The 13,823-nt window shown below is 46.2% G+C and overlaps 1 long non-coding RNA gene across 1 annotated transcript; it reads right to left on the bottom strand.

The window, feature by feature from the left end:
• Positions 1–6,265: 6,265 nt before the first annotated feature.
• LOC121141553 lies at positions 6,266–10,354 on the bottom strand. The gene is made up of 2 exons (XR_005878497.1): positions 8,340–10,354; positions 6,266–7,509 (listed from the first exon to the last, which is right to left on the bottom strand). It is a non-coding gene; the product is annotated as an uncharacterized LOC121141553 (long non-coding RNA).
• Positions 10,355–13,823: the final 3,469 nt, after the last annotated feature.

Genomic DNA, 13,823 nt, shown 5'->3' with positions numbered 1-13,823 from the left:
GTTCTCTCTTCCTAGATAGAAATATTAGGTACAAGACTTGAACTTTCCAGTTTAGGACAACTTCATAGTAATCTCTGTTATGCCTGTACCCTAGGACTGGATATGTAGTTCATGCCAATCTCTCTATGATGCTTCACGGGCAGTAGGTATATGTTTTACCTTTCCTTCTCCTAGAGCACACTTGATATTTGCTATCATTGTGTATAGTTTTGTATCAAGCCTAAATCTTCTTCTTTAGACTAAAAGGGCAATTGTAGTGCTATCCACCTCCACACCTGTAGCACTGACCATGCCCGTGTGGGCATGGTCACAGATGCAGATGTGACCAGCAACAAGGATTAGCTTTGCGGCTCCAAGGTCTCTTGATTCTCCTCTGGTCACAGAGAGCAGCCTGTATGGATCCTTGGAGCAGGAACTTGCATCAGTCATCCGGTTTTTGTGTAAGTGCCTTCTTCCCGAATAAAATTATATTAACCTATATTGAGCCTGGTCCAGTGAGTCTTGGTCCATGAGTCTACAACCCCTTCTCCCAAAGTAGTAGCAGCTGCCAGGGGAACCCCAAGGCTGATTGGCAGAGATGGGTTAGGATCCCCTCTAGAGCTGGCATAAAGATTGAACTAAATAAGAACTCCACTGAGAGGGAAGAAGGGAGGATGGAATGCTGGGTAAACACCCAGGTGCCCCCCAGAAAGAATAGACAATATCCTTTATCATCTTGCCTCAATTCAGAGAATCAGAAACCCCACGCCCACCCCACACACACTCATTTCTAGAACAGCCCAGCTGGTATATGAGCTAACTAAAGGGCACAGCTAATGAAGTATAGAGACTGTAAGAAACAAATTCATGTCTGAGTACATGTGTACACACAGACAGAAAACCCAAGACAAGAAAGGTAGCTATCTCATATTGGACGAACCCTTCGCCTTGCTAATGTCTTCCCAGCCTGAAGGATGCACTCCTCCTAGGCTTTGGAGATAACACAGTGACATCTGTAGAGTTAAGGAATAGATATTGGGATTAAAGTCTCTCTGCTGCCATGTGCTTGGGGCTCAGTTCTCATCAGGCCCTTAGTTAGCCTCCAATCTCTCAGTCTTTTATACTTCCTCTTGATTTAGCAGTTGTGACAGAAATGAACAAGGTGATAGTTTCCTTCCTTCCTTCCTTCCTTCTTTCCTTCCTTCCCTTTTTCCCCTTATTTACATATTAGCTAACATTCACTAAGCAATGCCTTATTATGGACAACATGGGGCTTATGCTGTATACATTCTCTTAATCTAAGTGCTCATACAGCAATAATGTGAGATCAGTGCCATCCTGTGCTCTTTTTAATAAGTAGAGAAAGCGAGGCCAACAGATGGTACAGTTCGGGGTTGGGAGAGTGCTCAGCGGGTAAAGTGCCTGCTGCATAATCCTGAAGTCTTGGGTTCGGGCCCCCAGAACCCACACAAAAGTTACTGGTGGTGCAAGCCAGTAACCCCAGCAGTGGAGGAGTGGAGGCGGGCAGATGGCAGGGGATTGCTGACCAGCCATTCGAGCCAAAACGGTGAACTTCAGGCTTAGTGAAGAAAGCTTCCAAAACTAAAGTGACGTGCACAGAGGAAGTTGTCTCTGGCCTTCACATGCTCATAATCAGGCAAATGTACACCCCCAACGCACAGACATACACACGCACAGAGGCACACATGCACACACCCACCAGTGTGCACCTATGCAACAGGCTCAGATGAGGTGGACTCACATTTTTGTCACTTTGCTACATAGTCCTCCATCCCTACTGTGGGTACAAAAGTATCATATTCCTTATATAAAATACCATGGTATTTACACCCAATCCTTGCACGTCCTTTGGCGATCTTTAGGTCTTCTCTTGATGATGTCTAGTGGCTAATGTAATGGAAATGCTGTATAAATCACCGTTATAGCTGTTGAATTTAAGCATCATGGAGATAGAGGGTCTGATCGATATATATTTTACACTTATTTATTTATACACATGCTGACATGTGGTATCATAAATTTCAGCAAAAATACTGCCTTTTTATAGTTTTTTGGGGGGTTGTTTTTTTTTTTTTTTTTTTTGGTTTTTACGAGACAGGGTTTCTCTGTATTGTTTTGGAGGCTATCGGTCCAGCCGGCCTCGAACTCACAGAGATCCACCTGCCTCTGCCTCCCGAGTGCTGGGATTAAAGGCGTGCGCCACCACCACCCAGCAAAATACTTTTAAAGTATTTTAAAGGAACAGCAAAATAAGTAGTGCCTATGCTTCACTTACTCGATTATTTCAACAAATTCATAGTGTCCAGCTTGAGCCAAACATAGTGCTAGGTATACAGACAAGTCAGAGTAATCTTCTCACACTGGCAAAATAATAATAATAACAACAACACTGGTGATAATAATAAAAACTATGACAAATTAGTAAACAATATCATCTACTAGGACTATAGAAAAAGAAAGGGCGAGCCAGGTAGAAAGACTTTCCAGCTTGCAAAGGAAGGCCCCTCTTTAAAAAAAAAATGGGGGCCTGGGCCTGGAGTGATTGCTCAGCAGTCACGAATGAAATGCTACAGAGTCATGAGAACCCAGCACCCACATAAACAGGTCAAGTGTCCCACGCATGCCTGTAACTTTAGTTCACGGGGAACAGAGAGTGCAGGACGTCAGGGGCGTGATAGCGCTCTGCTCAGAGAGAACACAAGTCCCAGATTCCATCCGCAGGCTCAGGCAGAGACGCCCTCAAGAAGAATAAGCAGATTATGATTGAAAAGAACACTGGATAGTCTCTTCAGGCCTCTACAGGTGTACACCTCTGTGTGTACACACACTTGCACACATGTACTCATACACGTATGCATACAAGTAAGTAAGTCTTTAACATGATCAAAACTAAAAACAATTTTAAGTGGAGACATTTGTGCAAATACTTAAGGATGTGGCATCCTCCTCTCTCCCTTTTGTATGCCCTACTGTTACACGAATTCAGCATGCTGTTCCCTTAGGTTGGAGGTGTGAAATACGTATCATTTAATGATGACATGACCCATTATTTCTGACTTTGAGTCTGTGGCCATTAAAAGAAATATAAACCGTTTAGGGACACACAGAGAGATGCTTTCATGCCTCATTTACTCTGGATTGCCTGGGTTGGACCAAGTCATAAGTCTTAATCAGGAAAGGGCATTGCCCCACCCTTTCATTTTATAGGTGAGTTTTGAATGACTGGCTACAAGCCATACCGTGAGCTAGAAATGTAATCAGTGACTAACTTGAAATCTGGTGCCCGCCAGGAAGTATGCTTTAACACCGAATTAGATGACTGAGACAGCAGGACAGATGGTCACTTCTTGGTTCCCTGACTTGTGATAGAAATCTCTAGAACATTTGCCATTAAGCATAATAGTCCAACCATTTAGAATGTGTTGTTGATTTTGGCACTATACTGTCCTTTTGGGGCTTCAGGTAGCTGTGAGATGACTCTGTTCCAGTTGCCACTATAAGGTGACCTTGACAAAAAGCAGCTGAAAGGAGAAAGAGGTTAGTTCAGTTATAAGTTCAATCATTGCAGAGCAGTCAAGGCAGGAACTTCAAGGAGTTGGTCACATCACATCCACAGAAACGCGTGCATGCGTACTTGCTTGCCTCAGTTCAGCTTGATGTCCCCACTCTTACTCAGCTCTGCCTAGGGAATGGTGCCACCCATTGTGGGCACCACAAGTTTTCCCACACAAATTAACCTTAATAATTTACCACATATGGGACTGTGGATCAACCCAATGTTGATAATCCCTCATTGAAACACTCTCCTCAGGTCATTCTGTGCTGTGTTGAGTTGACAAAATATCACATAATATTTTTCTGAAGGTACTTTTATTCTCAAGTTGGGAAGGGTGGAACTTCAGAATATAGATATGGTCATCTCTTACATACATAGGCTCTCCTCATTGCACAAGAGCGGCTCCTTCTTGGCTTCTTTTAATTATTGTCTCTGGTTGCACTGCATTATTGTATCTTACAAATGTGTTCTGTTGACTACCCTCCATATCTTAAGCTGCAGTTATTCTAAGACAGTATGAGCATCCTATGAGGTTCACATCTTTAAAACGTATGGGGTTTTTGATTGTTTGAATATTTACAAAAGTTATGCATTGATCAACATTACCCAATTCTAAAATATTTTTGCCATGCCCCAATTCATATCCATGAGGAGTCGCTTCTCAATGCCCACATCTTCCAGTCTGCAGCACCACTAAATCTACTTCCTGACTCTATGGGTTAATCTGAATGTTTCATACAAACGGAATCATATCACTGGTAGCCTTTGTATTTGACTTACTTATTTAGCATAATATTTGTAAAATTCATTCAATACTGCACTCTTTTCTATGGCTATATAATATAGTGCCATGGTATATCTATATAGTGCCATATTTTATCCACCCACTCATCTGTTGACGGATGTGTGGGTTCTGTCTTTTGATTACAATGATCAATGCTGCTATGAACATTTGTGTTGAATACTTTGCAAGTATGCGAATGTGTGTTTTTAGTTTGAGTATGATTTGGCAACTCGGTGTCTGCCCACGTGAGGATTACTCCCTGTTTCCCAAGGGTGTGCACCACTTTCTATCCCACCTAGGAAGTTCACGAGGGTTCCAACTTCTCCTCACTCTCACTACCACTAGGCGTTTCTGTGTTGTCTTCAAATAGCTTCCCAATCTGATGGCTTTCTTTAATGTTCTTGATGCTTTGATGATGTCCTTCGGCATAGCGGTGAGCAAAGGTGATGAGAGTGTACCCTTGCTTTATTACTGACCAGAAGCCATCTGCCTTCCACCTACTCAATGCAATGCTCATTGAGGATTTTCTTTTTTTGGACATTCCAGGTGTCACATCAATAAAATCTTTTTTTAATTCCTAGCTGGTTATAATGATTGATTGGTTAGTTACTTTTCCCATATTGATCAATATAGAGATGACCCTGAAGTTGTATCCTTCATTTGATAGTCTGTCACATTGGTTTCATATGTTAAGCCACTTATGTATGCCTGGGATGAATCTCATTGGCCTCTGGTGTCTGATCTTTTTATGTATCCATGAATTTGTTCTGCCGGCATGTTGTTGAGGGTTTTAGCATCTGTATCAGAGGATTGTTGGTCTGCAATTTTCCTTTCCCCTGAAACCCTTGTCTTGTTTTCTATCTGTGTAATATTAGCCTCATAAAATGAGTGATGAAGTGTTCTTTTATTTTTCCGAAGGGCTTAAGAAAGATTAGTGTTAATCCTTATTTAAATGTTTGACAGCGTTCATCCATGAAGCCAGCTGGTCCTGGCTTTCTTTCGCAACTTTTTCCCCCTATGTAAAACTCTTTACTTGCAAGTCTATTTAGAAATCCTGTTTCTTCTTGACCTTTGCATCTGAAATAGCTGCTGTGTGGAGTGTAAAACTGCCGGTGTGGTTTCAAATGGTGAAACTGTGAACCTTCAGTTCCTCAGAGGCTGCCTCTGCTGGTCCTCATCTTCGTGTTTCTGTGGCGCCAACTCCGTCCGTTCCTCCAGCTGCAGCACAGACTTTCCTACCATCCTGTATTACTTCTCTGTGCTGTTGCTGTGACAACAACTTTAGGAGGGTTTCCTAGTTAGTTCTTTTGTCAACCTGACACAAGCTAGTGGTATTTGAGAAGCCGGAAACTCCAAATGAGAAAATGCCCCCACCAGATTGGCCTGTGGGTAATTGTCTTGATTAATGATTGGTGTGGGAGGGCCCAGCTTATTGTGGGTGGGCTCCTCCCCCGGGAAGGTGGGTGGGTGGGGCCCTCCCCTGGGAAGGTGGACTGAGTTGTATAAGAAAGCCGGTTGAGCAAGCTATGGTGAGCAAGCCAGGAAGCAGCGATCTTCCATGGTCTCTGCTTCAGCTCCTGCCTTGGCCTCCCTCAGTGGTCTGTGACCAAGGATAGGTAAGCCAAATAAACCCTTTCTTCCCCAAATTGTCTTTTTGATCATGGCATTTCATAGCAGTGGAAGCCCTAGCTAAGAGTTTATTTTGTCTCACAGTTCAGTTCAGGATAGCGTTGATGATGGTGGCGGGAACATGAGGTAGACTGCAATTAAGAAGGAGAGAGAGAGAGAGAGAGACAGAGAGAGAGAGAGAGAGAGAGAGAGAGAGAGAGAGATGAACGTCTGTGCTCACCTTCTTTCTCCTTTAAGAAGTTTACGCCTGCCTTTATTTATTTGCCACACCAATAATATAAACCCAGAGACAGATATTGGGGTTCAAGCTGAAGACCAGAGAAGCAAAGCAGCCAAGCCACCAGAGAGCTCTTACCTCTACCAAGGATGGAAGGGGGATCCTGTCCTCAACATGGCTAGAGACTAATTGCCCAGTGATTGAATATTGAATGCCCTGCTCCTATATTCTATACCTCTCTAGTGCTGGGATTAAAGGCATGAATTCTGTTTCTCTTTTAAACTGATTCACTCTTGTGTAGTCCTAGGTGGCCTTGAACTCTGCCCCTGTCCATCTGCCCCTGTCTCCTGAATCCTGGGAATAAAGGTATATGCCACCACTGTCCAGCTTCTGTGGTTGTGGCCAGTTTTGCATTCTGCTCTTCAGTGGCTTTATTAGGTCACAAACAATATATCACCACATTTGTTTGTTTGTTTACAGGGGTGTGGGAAGCACATGGAGGTCAGAGGATAGCTTTCAAGAGTTGGCTCTCTCCTTGTACCCTGTGGGGTCCAGGGATTGACTCAGGTCACCAGTCTCAGCAATACATACCATCTTGCTGGCCCATGGATGTCTCCTTCTGTTTGATATGGTATTCCTGCTCAAGAGACGGTTAAACAGCATTCAGCTAATCTCTGAAATCACTCTCATAGATGTACTCAGAGGTGTGTCTCCTAGGTTGACTGTGAACAGCATCAAGTTGACTATTAACTAGACCATCTCAGTCCTCGGGTGTGAAAGGATCCAGGATAGTCCATCCTGTGCTTGGTACAGTACCTCCTTACATAGGTGTTTATCCATGTGCTCTGTCGGCATCCAGTAAGCACCCACTAGGTGCTGTGGCACCTGCAAGACTAGAGCTACCAAAGTAGAGTAAAGCTAGAGACTGTGAAAGTTCCATGCTACTGGGGCTGGGGTGGGGTGGGGAGAAACCAAAATAGACGGTTACTGTTGAAGGGCTGTAGGAGACCTCGGCCTCACTACGTTACCTGAGGGATGGGCTCTGGCATCAGACAGGTGGAACTCCAGAGTTAGATTGCTACTTATCAGGGCAGGATTACAGGATCTGACTGGTGTGGGTCCAAGGGGTAGAGGGGGTGACTTCAGCTCTCTGTCCTCACTACATTTCCAGTCTGGTTCCTGGGACAATCACGTTCAAGGGGAAGTTTTTATGTGCAGAATAAGATGCTTCTGAGACCCAATGTTGGGTCCTTCCAGCTTCTGATGGCAGCAGTTGCTCCCCCGGAGAAAGCTGAGCTCAGGACTCTTGACTGCCGGTCAGTTCTAAGGACAAGGTAGAGAGAGTGGTCAGGAGCAGGGCTCTTTGGGGTTTTCATACTCTGTAGAATCTCTTCTCTTAGACTCACCCAGCTACAGGCTTAGGAGGTACCATCGGAGTGGGAACCTCTTGGCTTCTCCAGGAAGATAACCTTCCCTTTGGGAAGATAATGGAGAGGCAGGAAGGAGCTAGATGCAAAAGTGGGGCCAGATGGAGGTCTAGGCAGTGCTCCTCAACCTTCCCAATGCTGCGACTCTTTAATACAGTTCCTCATGCTGTGATGACCCCAACCATAAACTTATCTTCATTGCTACCTCATTGACTGTAATTTTCTACTGTTATGAATTGTAACACAGATATCTGTGCTTTCTGATGGTCTTAGGCAGCTCTGTCATTTGACCCCTCCTCGAGGTTGAGAATCACTGGTCTAGGTAGAAGCAGCTTCCCCATGGGTGTGTTTGGGGATCATAAATATTCATTTTAGTTTCCTTTTCTCTCCTCCTCCCTCCTTGCACACCATCTTTGTGTAGCTCATGTAGACTCTATCTTCCTCAGTTTGGGGGAGCTTGGAGGGGGTGGACAGGCTCTACCCTCCAGCTTGTAGCTTGTCATAGTCTTACACAGAGTACATGAGGTCAATTTCCATTGAGTGTGTAGCTCTTTGTGTATAAGTCCCTTTCAATACCCTTCCTTTTCCCCCCCTCCCATGAGTCTCCCTTGTTCCCAGACCAGCTTCTACCTTCATGTAATCTATACACACATGATTTTAGGTGTCTACAATGTCTAAGACACGCGAATGAGACAAAACATGTGGTATTGTCTTGCTGAGACTGACCTGACCTGTGAAAAATACTCTCTCCAGTTGTAGCCATTTTCCTGCAAATGATAGAACTCCATTCTTCGCGGCTGTAAAAGAAGGTCATTGTGGAGATGCACCTCCTTCTCCTTAGTCATTACTCCGTTGTGGGACGCCTGGGTTGTTCCTATAACCCAGCTGCTGGGAATGATGCTGTAGTCAATGCAGATGTGCGAGCATCTCTTCCACATGCTCACACTCAAGATCTCAGACCTGAGCACTTAAGCTCCACAGCAGTCCTTCCATGCCATGGCTTAAGTGGCGTTTGCATTCTCCTCTGTTGAGATGGGATTAGCCTGAAGAATATCTTGTCTTTGAATACAGCTCTCCACCTGGCATGCTTATTGTGGGGCTCTTGTCTTCCCAAGGGCAATAACCGAATTGAAAACAAGACTTCTGTTTAAGCCTGCTGTTGGGTGACCTACATCCCCCATGGCTACTCAAGGACACTAGGTGTTATTACTGCAACAGGTGCCCTAGCTTCTGTGCCAGCTGAAACCATTGGATACATCATATACTTAGCTTCCAGGGAAAGAAAACAAGTGTCCGCTAGGCCCTGGCATGTCCTGAGCCCCTAGATAATCTGTGTTCCTCTCCTGGAAGCTTCACAGCCAGGGCACTGCCAGCCATCTGTGGGGGCTCAGACAGTGGTCTGTGAGTAGAGGGAATCAGTCCTTCATACCCTCTTCCTCATCTTCAAATTGAAGGCCTCACCCATCATGTGACCCATCATGTGACAGACTATCATGTAGATCTGTTGGTGTGCAGCCTCCAGGCATCAGAATGTTTGATGTTGATGAATTTGGAGAGGGTTATCGTCAGTGCTGGGCATGGAGTCCAGGGTTGGGCAGGAAGTACCTCATCAACCTGGGGCTCATTGTTCCTATGGGGCATCTACACAGCAGCTGACTTTTGCCAAAAGGCCAGGGGCTGATTCCTCACCCCAGGTAGACCTGCAGTGTGACCATTCAAGCTGACTCCAGCTTTCTGGGCTAGCTACGTTAGCTCAGGATCATCAGGTTGAACTGAATGCTGCCATTTCCTACCTCTAGAGAAGCAGGGTGGCAGAGTGACCCTACTATCAGTTGAGCTGCCCTAGCGCTTACAGGTTGCTGCTGCCTCCTTCTCTGACCTTGAATGAGTCATTCGTCCTGCTGCGTACATGAACTCCCCAAGAATGCAACTCCCCAAGAACGCACCTTCTGTTTCTCAGCTGAAGGTCCTAATTATATTGCTTCTCCCTGCTCTGGGCTTGAGTTGAGTGAATGAATACGAGTGAGTGGGTAAGTGAATGAATGAAGACATGCAATTTGTTTTCTGCCATACCAGGAAAGAGACCAATGGCCTCTTTGCAGATTTGTGCATGAGGCTAACCCCTCCTTTCCCCCACAGGGAAGCCAGATTCTGCTGAGGCTTGACCCAGACCTTGCATCTGGTCTTCTCCTTCTTCCTCCTTGGACTTCCTTTTACAGAGAGTCATCTCTCCAGCCTGCTTGTGGCTTGACCACTGGGGAAGCAGATGAAATCTGCAGGTTTCACCCTTGTCAGCACCAGTTAAGGGCTGGTTCAGGCTTCTACTCAGGTGTAGGAGGCTGAATTTCTCCATCCCTCCAAGCCAGTGTGCTCCTCTTTGGGGAGGAGGGGTGTCAGGTAGGCAGACAGGCTTGGGAATGCATGTTGGCCAGTGCTAGCTTCCTTTCTGCTATTCTGCCATCCTTTCTCCTTTAGGCCCCCAAATTCCACAGTGAAGGAGAAATCAGCCTTTGGGTATTGGATGAGTAAGTGTGGCGACTGATTTCAGAACCTCCAGAAAAACAAAGCCTTACTATTCCAGCGTTCCAAGGGGAGTGCCCGATATATGCTGCCTCCTTTGGGAGCGGGAGATGCTGGGAGTGGAGGGCAACCTAGGCATTCGCTCAGTGCTGCCCACTTGCATCTGTATATCTTAGCTGCACCCTGGAGGGAAAATAATGAAGTTAGGGAGAAAGGACACCCGAGGTGAATGACCCAGCTCCCATCTTTGATAATGCTTGCATCATAAGGCTTCTTGCAACATCTGGGTGGGGCTTCCAAAGGCACGGCCATATGTTATTTAGCTCACCTGTGAAAGGAAGAGGGCATAGGTCCCATGTCCTTCATCTTCTGGGACCAGTATCCTGGGTGCCAGGTAAAAACACGGGTCTCCGGGACGTGGCCGCCACACTCCCAGGAAAAGAGTTTGTCACGTGCGTTCTGCCTCCTCTGCCATCATCCCCTGCCTCTTGTCATCCCCCAGGTATACATTCCTTTCCCTAGTCACCCTCCACACAGTCACTCCCACACCAACCTTTTACCGTATGTCCCTGTCTTCCTTTGAAGACCCAGGCTGGCTGGCTCCAGATGCCGTCTCTGACTAGATGACCCACTCAGGTCTCCAAGTCAGATGCGAGGGAGCATGTGTGTACCTGCCATGGGTGGTCCTGTGCCCGTCAGCTTTGGAACGTGACTCTTCCTGGGAGATGCCTTTCTAAGCCGGAGCCTCTTCTCCCACTGTGGGGTGGTTTGAATAGGAAGTGTCTCCCACAGGATCAGTCCTGGGATCACTTGGTCCTCAGCTAGTGGTACAGCTAGTTTAGGAGGTGAGGCGGCGTGCCGCTGGGGGCAGGCTTTGAGAGTATGTAGCCTCACTCTACTTCCGCTTTGTTCTCTGCTTCATGTGTATGCCTGAAGATGGCATCTGTCAGCTTCCTGCCTTGGCCTCCCGTTGCTATGGTTACCCTGTCATGATGGACTCTCCCCCTGGAACCGTAAGCCCAAATGAGCTCTTTCTTCTCTAACGTGCTTTGCTCTTGGTACTTTATCACAGCAACAGCAAAGGAAACAATGCATACTTATAAGCTAGACTTAAGTCTTTTCCTGTTCTTACTGTACTGCAAAATTGTTTAATTTAGTCACTCACCTATGTATTCTGACTCCCACGCAAAAAAGAGAACATACATGTCTTTATCATCATATCCCCAGTGATGAACACAGTTCCGAAGTGCTTAGCAGTGCCAGATAGGTGTGTGTTGAATGGCTGTATGACCACCATTTCTGATTTTCACACAAGGAGATACCTACCCCTGTTTTTTATGCAACCTCTAGGAAATACAATCTCTTCTCTCTATGTGGCAATACAGAAAACTTTATCCTTCATGATTCTACAAACCACCAAAAGTATTAGCTGGTACATTGATGGTAGCACATAGGCACAGGGCAATAAGCTCTATCAGCCTGGGCTCTTTGCTATGACTTTGGGACAGAGATTTGTGGACATGACATCTGGAGGTTGTACAACTCGGGGGATGCGTGAATTTGTCTGCTTCAAAAGAACCATTGATCTATCCTTGCTTTCTCAGCTATGCAGCCTTGTCAGTCAAGTTAAACCAGAAAAATGTGGTCTGAACCTCTCGAGGGGATTTTCAAAAGCAAGCAAGCCTGCAATCCTAGCGCGCTTAACATCCCTTAAGGAGATGTAGATGCACATCTGCCTAAGCAATGGTGGATGACAGGACATTCTAAGTGTTGGGTGAATGAGAAGGGTGTCCTGATAAGAGAGCCATCACCGGGGTAAAGCAGTGACAGAAAGGCCATGTCAGAAGAACGTTACCGAGATGGCATGGTGTGAGTGATGATAAGGGGCCATCAAAAGAAGAAATGGCGCCGGGCAGTGGTGGCGCACGCCTTTAATCCCAGCACTCGGGAGGCAGAGGCAGGCGGATCTCTGTGAGTTCGAGGCCAGGCTGGATCCACAGCCTCCAAAACAACACAGAGAAACTCTGTCTCGTAAAACCAAAAAAAAAAAAAAAAGAAGAAGAAGAAGAAGAAGAAGAAGAAGAAGAAGAAGAAGAAGAAGAAGAAGAAGAAGAAGAAGAAGAAATGACAAAGACTTACCTTTGGGTCGGAATCATTAATGGAATTATCAGCACACCACGCATCTCATGCTTCATAAAGACTTCAGAGAGAGAGAGAGAGAGAGAGAGAGAGAGAGAGAGAGAGAGAGAGAGAGAGAGAGAGAGAGAGAGAAGGAGAGCGCAAAGGAATGGAAAAGATGTAGTCTTGACCAAGCAAGGGGAGAGGACAATCTCAGTACAGAAAGTGACAGCGGGCCAGAAAACCAAGCACTGCACATTTGAAAATGCCGAGCTAAGATTTGGTAGGAACTCCGTCTGAGCTTTTCATAGTCTGTGATTGAGACCTGAACATGTTGGAAAGGGATAAGAAGAGGCTAGAGAGTGCTGTGTCACGCCGTGTGACAGGAAAGTCCTAGGCTCTGAATGCTGGGGAGACTCTTGTTTCAGAGGGGCTGGGCCAATCTGGAACTTGCTAGCTCAGGAATGCTGGGCTGAATCATAGCATCCCTCCCTAGCCCCTAGAAGAGCTCTCTGCATTTGCCTGGTTTTCAGTCCTTTGAATCTCTGCTCCAGGCATGCAAAACCCAGCAATGACTCCCATAGACTCACCCTGTCATCCGGCTCACCTGCCAGACCTCTTTGCTTGTGGCTCTTTTCCTTGTGCAATTCTCCCTTTGAACTTTTTTCTTTTTTTCCCTTTGTGGACACCAGTGCCAAGTTCATCTGCATATTCTAACCAGCCAATATTCATAAGAGATCTGAGAGATTCATACAACATGTGGCCTCAGGCCAGCCATGGGCCCCGTTGAGAGTCCTCCATGGCAACCAGTTTCTAAATTTTCTGCCTCTTTTGCTGGTCAGGGAGGTTCTCTGGACACACTTCTGGCAGGAAGAAACTGCAGGGAGAAGTGGAGGCTCCACTTAGTTAAAGCAAACACTCTGCCCAAGAGGTTTTGACTTGCAAACGGTTTTGATTAGAGCTATATATGTATTTATGCCTACTTGCAAAGTTAAAATAAATAAAACCCCACGTGCATCAGTAGAGGCAGAGCCCGATGCTTGGAGTTCAGTGAAATTATGTCGTCCTTCCCTCTCCTCCCCTCCTCTCTTTTCCGCTTCTCTCCTTTTTTCCCATCTCTTCTGTTCCCCTTTTCTTTCTCTTCTCCCTCCCCTCCCTTTCCCCATCCCCCACTTTCTACCCTTCCCTCCCTGTCTCCTTTTCTCCTTCCCATTTCTCTATCCCTCTCCCCTTCCATTCTCTTTCCTCTCCTCTCACCCCTCCCGCCCCATCTTCCCTGCTTGCTAGCTCACTCACCCTCCCCCCAAACCCTGACCCCCACCCCATCCTCTGTCCTCTGACCCCTCGGCCCTCCCTCTTTCTCCTTGTAGTACCAGGGATGGAGCCCAGAGTCTTGCTTACGCCAGGCACACACTCCGTCACTGCGCTGTATGCCCATCTCTCTTCATTTTAAATATGGGATCTCTTCAAGTTCTCCAAGCCGGTCTTGCATTCACCCTGTTTGTTTATTTTTCTAGACAGGGTTTCTCTGTGTAGCTTTGTACCCTATCCTGGCACTTGCTCTGTAGACCA

This window comes from Mesocricetus auratus, unplaced genomic scaffold, assembly GCF_017639785.1.
Source record: "Mesocricetus auratus isolate SY011 unplaced genomic scaffold, BCM_Maur_2.0 Super-Scaffold_100007, whole genome shotgun sequence".
NCBI classification, from domain to species: Eukaryota; Metazoa; Chordata; class Mammalia; order Rodentia; family Cricetidae; genus Mesocricetus; species Mesocricetus auratus.
The sequence above is the reverse complement of the archived record's forward strand: the minus strand, read 5'-3'. Positions and strand labels throughout refer to the sequence as shown.